Below are 7,924 nucleotides of genomic sequence, written 5' to 3' on the forward strand. Positions count from 1 at the left end.
TCCACCCAGCTTCTCAGTTCTAGAGCCCTGTTACCACCTAGTTTCCACTAGGATGTCTCACAGTCTGCAGCCTTGACTTCCTCTCAGCTCCAGTATTTCCTCCTCCACAATTATTTCGTACATGTCCAATCAGGCACCCAAACTAAGTCTCTGTCCTGTTCTCCCTCCTTCTGTCATAAGCAGATTTGAACCTACACATAAGTACTCTTGGACTGTACTTTTACTATCCAACCTGAATCCAGTACCTAGAGAGCTGTCTTGCCCACTCTTACAATGGGAGGACCCAGAAGTCACCATCTATAAGTCAGATGGCAAATTCTCATCAAAGGCTGAGAATCTTTGGAAGGAGAAAGATCATGGAAGTGCTGTGTGATAGACTGAGTAGTGATGGGCTGAAGAATTATTGCAGTAGCTTTCCTATCAGTTCTATCTCTCTGTAGTCATTAAAAAAAAAAACTAAAATAGCATCATTTCAGAGGGTAAACACATCACTGTTCAAGTATATTGTCAGATTGTAATCTGTGCTAAAGTACATTGCAGATAGGTTCCCAAGACTCTGAAAGATGTAATCTTAAAAAAGAAGGCAGTTGAATAGAATTTAATGGACAAGACTTAAAAAACTGTGTTCATAGGTAGGGTACAATGATTGCATAAAAATAAGTTTGAACATGCATGATCCAAAAACTGCCTAAAATGTTCAGAGAACTCTAATAACTAAAACATAAGAGAATGGTTTGGTAAAATCTCAGAGGTTTTGCTTACTCAGAACAAAGTGTGGATCTCTAATTCAAACGGTTTCTCCTTTCTTTTTCCCTAGTCCTGTTCATTATGACTCAGCAAAACAAACTCTATGGAGTTCTGATGAAAATCTTCTAAATTAGTGAGAGTTGACAGGTTTAAGGTCTGAATCAGTTATCATAAAAGCGCAGGAAGAAAGTAACAGAGTCAGAAGCGGCCGAGATAAAGAGGATGTAGGAAAACAAGGAAGAACTGGAAGTCTGGAACTTTCTGAGGTCATACTTCGGGCACTGAGTTCTTTGGTGGAACACAATGCACTATGACTCGAGGAGGCAAATGGTGGCTACAGACATGCACTCTGCTTGGACAGTGAATCATAGTCACTGCCAGGCCCAGGGGCGAGAGCTGACTGACTCAGATTATGTATAAAATAAGAGCACTGGTTTAATAGGTTTGGCTATTTACTTTTCCATTTTGCCCCATAGGATGGATTTCAAGAGACAGAAAGTTTGACAGGGCAATCAAGTCTCAGCCCTGGAGACAGCAGGCAGGTTTAATTAAGAGAAGCCTGAATGGAAGAAACACAGGGAAGCACAATCATTCTTAGCTGGCAGATGGATCTGGAACCTTCAGAGATGGTGACTGACGGCACCAGTGTGTGGGCTGCCCCGGGACCTGAGAAAAGAAAGCGGAGGCCTTTGGGGTTCACTTTCCCCCAGCTGTGTATTCCTGCTTAGATGTGGGCATGCCTGGATTTGCCAGTTACCACAACGAGGAAGGCAGGGAGAGAAGGCAGGGAATTCAAGTCCCGGTGAATGCAAATAGACTGGTTATTTAAAACATCTTTCAGTGCCCAAGCATGGGTGACTTCAATGGTTACTTATTTAAAAGTGGAAATCTTGGCTCACTCCTTTGAATATCTAGCCAACTATTTCTTGAGTGTCTTCCCTGAGTCTGCTACTATGCAGGACATAGAAATATAGCCTAGATCTGAGTGTATAGCCAATGGGTCAGGTTCCTTAAAAAAGCCAAATCGAAAACCAAAACAGAACACCGTCGCTAACTCCTCAGGACTTCTCTGGCTTCTGAACTTTTATAATACATTATCCACAGCTTGCTAATCACCTAACTGCTCTCTTTCCTTATTTGCCCATATCTTATTTTCCTTAAGTTGACTACTAGATTCTTCACAACGGGATTACTACTACTTCATTTTTCATCATTTAGAGTGAGTATATGAAGTATACACACAAAAATTAATAAAATATTAAATACACTCAACCAATAGGGAAACACTAAAGTATTAAGTTCTATAAGAGGATGAGTGATTTTCCTCTTGATTTCATATGTACATTTAAAAAACATACATAGGAAACTTCTCTTACATTACACAATAAAAAGTAACTAAGAAACAAAATTAACCCCAGAAGTATCAGATGGAAAGAACAAGTGTGTATTTTAATTATGAGGTAAGATTACTTTAAGGACTATAAACATGGCATTATTTTTCAGAGACAATTGTTCCTGCATGGAGAAGCAGTAAGGGTGTACAGATATGTGTTTGACACTAAAATAAAGGTGTTTTCTCAAAACCTGGAGATAGGAAGAGCAGATCTAACTTCCACTTAGGGGAAATGAGATGTCGCTAGAAGCCATCTGTAACTCCAGCCATTATTCAGTTTTTGAAAGAAGGAAAAGAGTTCATAGAAACATGGTTTCCAAGAAATGCCTGGCTCCACAATTTTCTTTTCTACAGTGCCTTGTTTGTAGACATGATTGACAGCTGCCTTGGAATTCAAGGGTGGCCTTGAATACCTGATCTTCCTTTCTCCACCTCCTAAGTGCCGAGATTATAGGTGTGTGTAACTACACCTGGTTTTAAATATTTCATCTCTTGAATTTAAGGCAATATTAAACAGGATATGGATCAAAGGACCGAAAGACAAGACTTCAAAATGAGCATGCCATCCATCGCTCTCAATTCAGATGAAATGTCATTGGAAATCCAAATCTCTAAAATCGATTGCCTGTTCCCATGGCACTTATGCAACGCAGTCTCTTCTTGGAGTGCCTTGGGGAGATGAGGAAAGTGGGGTCAGAAGGGAAGGCAAACTGGTGTCATGATAATCAACTGGGGACTCCAGCGCTGTGGAGAGGCTCAAGATTCCCTGCTCCATCTGAGGTTCCAAACGGAAATTCTAAAAGTTGTTGTCCCAAAGATCATGACTCACTTTTCCTATTCACTTCCTGGATGTAAAATAACACTTTCTCTTTTGAACCTCCATCAACTGGACCCTGAGTATTAGTGAACATTTCCTTCGATATAGTCCTGACTTCTTTTCAGTAGGAGACATCCCTATGTTCAGCTGTTGGAATCAGCAGTACCAACTGTGTGAAAGCACTATAACTGACAGCTTTGAAAGGCACAGATAAATGTCTGCAAAGGAATAGTTCTCTACCGTAGATTTTAATACAAGGGATAGTATTGAGAAGTACTTGTTTAGAAGCTGCACTTTCAACACTTGACTGTTTCATTTTTATTTTGCTAAAACATATTTTTCCTCTCCTCCCTGTAATTCTTCTCATGCTGTCCCCTCTTAAATTCATGATGTTCTTTAATTATTGTTATCCGTGAACATACAATATACACACCCATAAATATAAATACAGCCTGCTTCACCCATTTACTGTCACACATATTCACAAGCTCTCCATTGGATAGAGCACTGATATCCAGAACATAGAGAACGATTACAAAAGTCCCCAGAGTAAAGAAGACAAATGAACCAACTAAACAACAGGCTACCAACTTGTCCTAGCCTGTTTCCGTTGCTGTGATAAACACCACAACCAAAGCAAACTGGAGAGGACAGGGTTCATTTCAGCTTACAGTTTCTAATCCATGGATGGAAGTCAGGGCAGGAACTCAAGGCAGGACCTTGTAGACAGGAATTGAAGCAGAGACCATGGAGAAATGGTGCTCACTCACTTGCTCCCTATGGCTGGCTCAGCCTGCATATATATATCTCCCACCAATAGTGGGTGGGGCCTTTCAACATCAATCATTAATGAAGAAAATGCCCCACAGACTTGCCTACAGACCATCCCGGTAGAGGCAATTCCTCAATTGATATTCCCTCTTCCCATATAGGTCTAGGTTCATGTCAAGTTGAGGAAAACCAACTGTACAAGTCCTCAACAGAGAGTTCTCAAAGGAAGAAATGAAAACGGCTAAAATATATCTTTATGTCAACATCCTTAGCAATTAGGGAGATGAAAATTTAAATTATTTGAGATTTAATCTTATTCCAATCAGAATAATTCCAATCTTATTCCAATAAAACAACTAACAACAGATGCCACCTGGATGTGGGAGAAGGGGAACACACGTTCACTGTTGGTTGGAAGGCAAACTGATGCCACCATGCAGTTCAGTGTGGAGAACTTGCAAAAAGCTGAAAATAAAACCACTATATGGCCCAGCTAGTCCCAGAATCCTCCATCTACATTGTAATCCAGGAATTTATACAAGGAAATGGACTATTATTAGCATTAAACATCTAGTTTAGTTACAAATATAAGTTCCTCATTTTAGGAAACTAAGAGTTGAGTATAAAATATTTAATGATATGTTATCTGCATTATATATTATGTTATTTTGAACATCATTAGGAAAGTTCATTGTTTCTTAAATACCTTGGTTATTTTTCTCTGATTGATTAAAACATTCTATAATTTGTAATGAAGTGTTATATACCTTAGGAATAGCAGATAAACTTACATGTATAACAGGACAGTTTAACTAGGAAGACTTACAGTTTTTTATGTGGTTAAAGAGATTAATCTCAATATTAAAATATTAAACATAGTCAAATAGATTTATCTAATTGGCACAGTGTTCTGTATATTGATATATCTGTTAGGAGATAGAAAATCAAACGCTTTAAATTGTATACAGCCATTTATATTCAGTATAGTAAATGAAAAAAATGTTCAGATAATACTCTAATTTGGCCTAAATAAATTTGATTATTTTATAAGCTAAACAGCGCTAATCACTGTTTGATACTAAAAGACACCAACAGCATGATGAACTTTGGTTCGTTTGGCTTTTAGGATTTTATTCATAATTCTTCAGTCAATATCTAATTAAAAGTGCATTGGGAAATGGAAGTTCTATAAAGAAAAAAGAATACTTAAGACGACGGTGATTTTCTGTCAAGATTCATGGCAAACCATTTAGCGACATTCATAAAACTAACAGCAAGAGCCACGAAAGTATCCTTTACAGGACCCTTTATGAGGAAAAGTCACTGCCTTGTCATTTAAGCCGAGGAGTTAGCGACTGACAAAGCACCGTCACCATCATTTGATCGTAACCATACAATATGTGTTGCAATAGAGGGCATGGCTCAGACGGTCTAATTGGAGGAAAATCATTCAAACGCAGTCTTTCCTGTGAGACTTGAAGGCCAGGGCTCTACAGCACGAGATAGATAGTAATTTTTCCACCACAGATGTTTTATTTCCCTAGACATAAGCACGAGTTTCACAAAATAAAAGTGAATAACATCTAAGTTTAAATTGGCCACCAGGTACGCTCAATACCTGAATGTGATGAGAAGCCAGGCAGTTTCGCCGCTCCTCAGAAAGCTGATGCTTGCCCGCTGTTACCAGCTTGGTCTTAGATGCATTGTTCTCTTCCAGTGTCCCCAGGGTCTGGTGTTGTCTGCCTAGCTCAGGTCAGCTTGCCCTCCCCACACCACCCATTTTACAGAGCTGCGGATTTGTGGGTGAAAGGTGCCATTTGTGGAATACCTGCTACCTCTTTAATCCCCACGAAAGCCCTAGGTGATAGATAATATCATGCTTGTTTCATACATGGCAGACTTTTGAGGCTTAGATATGGGAAACAACATTCAAAGCTAGTAAGTAATAGACACAAGACTCAGTCCTATGACTCCCCGGCTGACTTCAGAATCTAGATCCTAACGTACGTACATCCGCGTAATTGCGGTGATGTTTAACCACTGTTTGGTGAGGTCTTCATTACATCCCAAATCGTTTTCATTGTGATTTGTCTTGAGGAAACGAATATTTAACCGAACCCTCAAGTCAATGGCTCTTTCCCTTACGATGTGGTCATTTAATACACACTTTAAATGAAGAGACAGGGGGTGTCACGCAGGAGTCTAGTCATTTGCTAGGGTGGGGGATTCCTGCAGCTCAGGTCAAGTCCATGAGCTGGTTCTTTGGGAAAGGAGAGGGCAGGGTGGCCTCGCTACTCCAAACCTTCCCCCTTTACTCTTCCCCACCCTCCTCACAAGCTTACCTTGTCCAGGGAAAGAGTATTCTGAGAAAATTTTGATTCAAGGCAAACTCACACCAGAGTTAGGGCTGCACTGATGCACGCGCCCATTTGCCCTTCCCGACTATGGATTCAACTTTCTACGGGTCCCGCTCTCAACTTCCCGCCACAGCCCCAGCGGGGGTCTTCCCCTCCACCTCCAAGTTCACCTGCTATGATCACGCCGGGTAGAGGAGGCTCTTGCGATCGAGCTGCGCGGAGCCCGAGGTGGCGAGCGTCCCTCGCTGTAGCGGGGAGGCGGAGCTGCCTGCGGTGTCTCGGCGTCCTAGTCATTCACCTGCTCCTGGTTGAAGCCGGCGGGGCGGAGAGCACATGGCTGGCCCCACCGTGCAGCTCCCGGGCACAGCGAGCGAGCGCCAGCAGCAGTTAATTATTGCTAGGTTGCCCATGGCAGTGGGGTGTGAGCAACCTGAGCCACGCCCAGCGCCTCAGTGCATGTTGGGAGTGTTTACTCTCTCTCCCCAGGCGCGGGCAGGTGCACTGCTCTCGGTCACGGTTCTGCAGAAGTGGAACTGACGTTGGGGACCTTTGTCAGCAACGTCAGGTTGCGTGATTTTCGCCAGCCAACCTGTGCTGTATGTCGAGAAACGACAGCAGCTGGAACTCTGCGTTTTGTTTTTGAAAAGTTAATTCGTCTTTCAGCTTGAAATTCCTTAATTTTCTTTTACTTGGTCTTGGCTTCCCCATTCCTTACCTGCACCTTCCCTTCGTACACAAGGCATTTCTTTCCCCTCACACCCTTAGGGTGAGCCAGAACGTTCACGTTCCAGGCAGTTTGCAACACCAGGATATCTGCTTGGCCTGACCATCTGACTTAGTGGGTCCTGGGTAGGCATATTATTATTATTATTATTATTATTATTATTATTATTATTATTATTATTATTATTTTATATTGTTAAGCACCACAGAAGCATCTGGTAACCAGCATTTCATCTGCTGAATTGGGTGTGGGAGGTTTACTTTTTTACCTTCAGTTTCAAAAGGAACCCAAAAGATAAACAGATGACAGACGTTGTGGAAATAGTGTTTTTATTCACACACACACACACACACACACACACACACACACACACACTTAATAAAACTATTATTTGTACCTTTCTTTTTGTATGTAAGAAAATTATTGACAGTTTTTTAAAAAATAGATTGTTTTTCAAGGGTTAAGTTTTTGAGCTTACAGAAAGGAATTTAATGAGTTTTCAAGAGAAGATGTGACAAAACTGACATGTGGTGTCCTCTGCTGGAGTGCTGAATAAACCGAGTGATTGACAGTGACGCAGAGTCACAGTGCTTGTTTGATATGTCTTTGATATGTCTTTATGGTGTCTTCCACAGGATTCTACTCAAGCAGAAAGGATCAGACAGTTGAGGTAGCCTTTCGAAAGTGAAGAAGACCAGGGGCTTTGAGATTTACCAGGTCTTGGTCAAAAGGGGTACTGGACCCAGTCAGTCCAAGTATGAAGAGTCCTGTGTAAGGCCGGGCCCTATATTCTTTGTGCTAATTTGCCCACAATGGCCCACGATCCCCTGGTGTGTGGTTACTAGTGAGGACTGACCTTTGGATGATAAGGAACCAGGACCTACAGTGTTTACAGCAACCGCTTCTAGAACGTGTAGCTCAGATCGTGGCTCCGCCCAATCACCTGTGCTGGAAGGGATCGCCTGTTTATTTTCAGTGTCTGGGCACCATTGTGCTTCTGCCTGTATCTGCAGCCTTCCAACTGGACCCCCTTTGACCTTCAGGTGCTTTATCCTTGTGTAGATGTACAGTTTTTCTTTGTCATGTAAGACCATGTAACATGTACATTGTGGAAA

General features: G+C 41.6%; 1 protein-coding gene across 1 annotated transcript in view; it reads right to left on the reverse strand.

Moving 5' to 3' along the window:
* Rassf6 (Ras association domain family member 6) overlaps positions 1 to 6,608 on the reverse strand; it is a 40,521-nt gene extending 33,913 nt beyond the window's left edge. The window contains exon 1 of the mRNA XM_052735348.1: positions 6,256 to 6,608. The gene's annotated coding sequence lies outside the window, so the exon portion shown is untranslated. The remainder of the gene's footprint in view (positions 1 to 6,255) is intronic.
* Between the last annotated feature and the right edge of the window lie 1,316 nt (positions 6,609 to 7,924).

This window comes from Peromyscus californicus, unplaced genomic scaffold, assembly GCF_007827085.1.
Source record: "Peromyscus californicus insignis strain IS unplaced genomic scaffold, ASM782708v3 Scaffold_13__1_contigs__length_99412109, whole genome shotgun sequence".
Classification (NCBI taxonomy): Eukaryota; Metazoa; Chordata; class Mammalia; order Rodentia; family Cricetidae; genus Peromyscus; species Peromyscus californicus.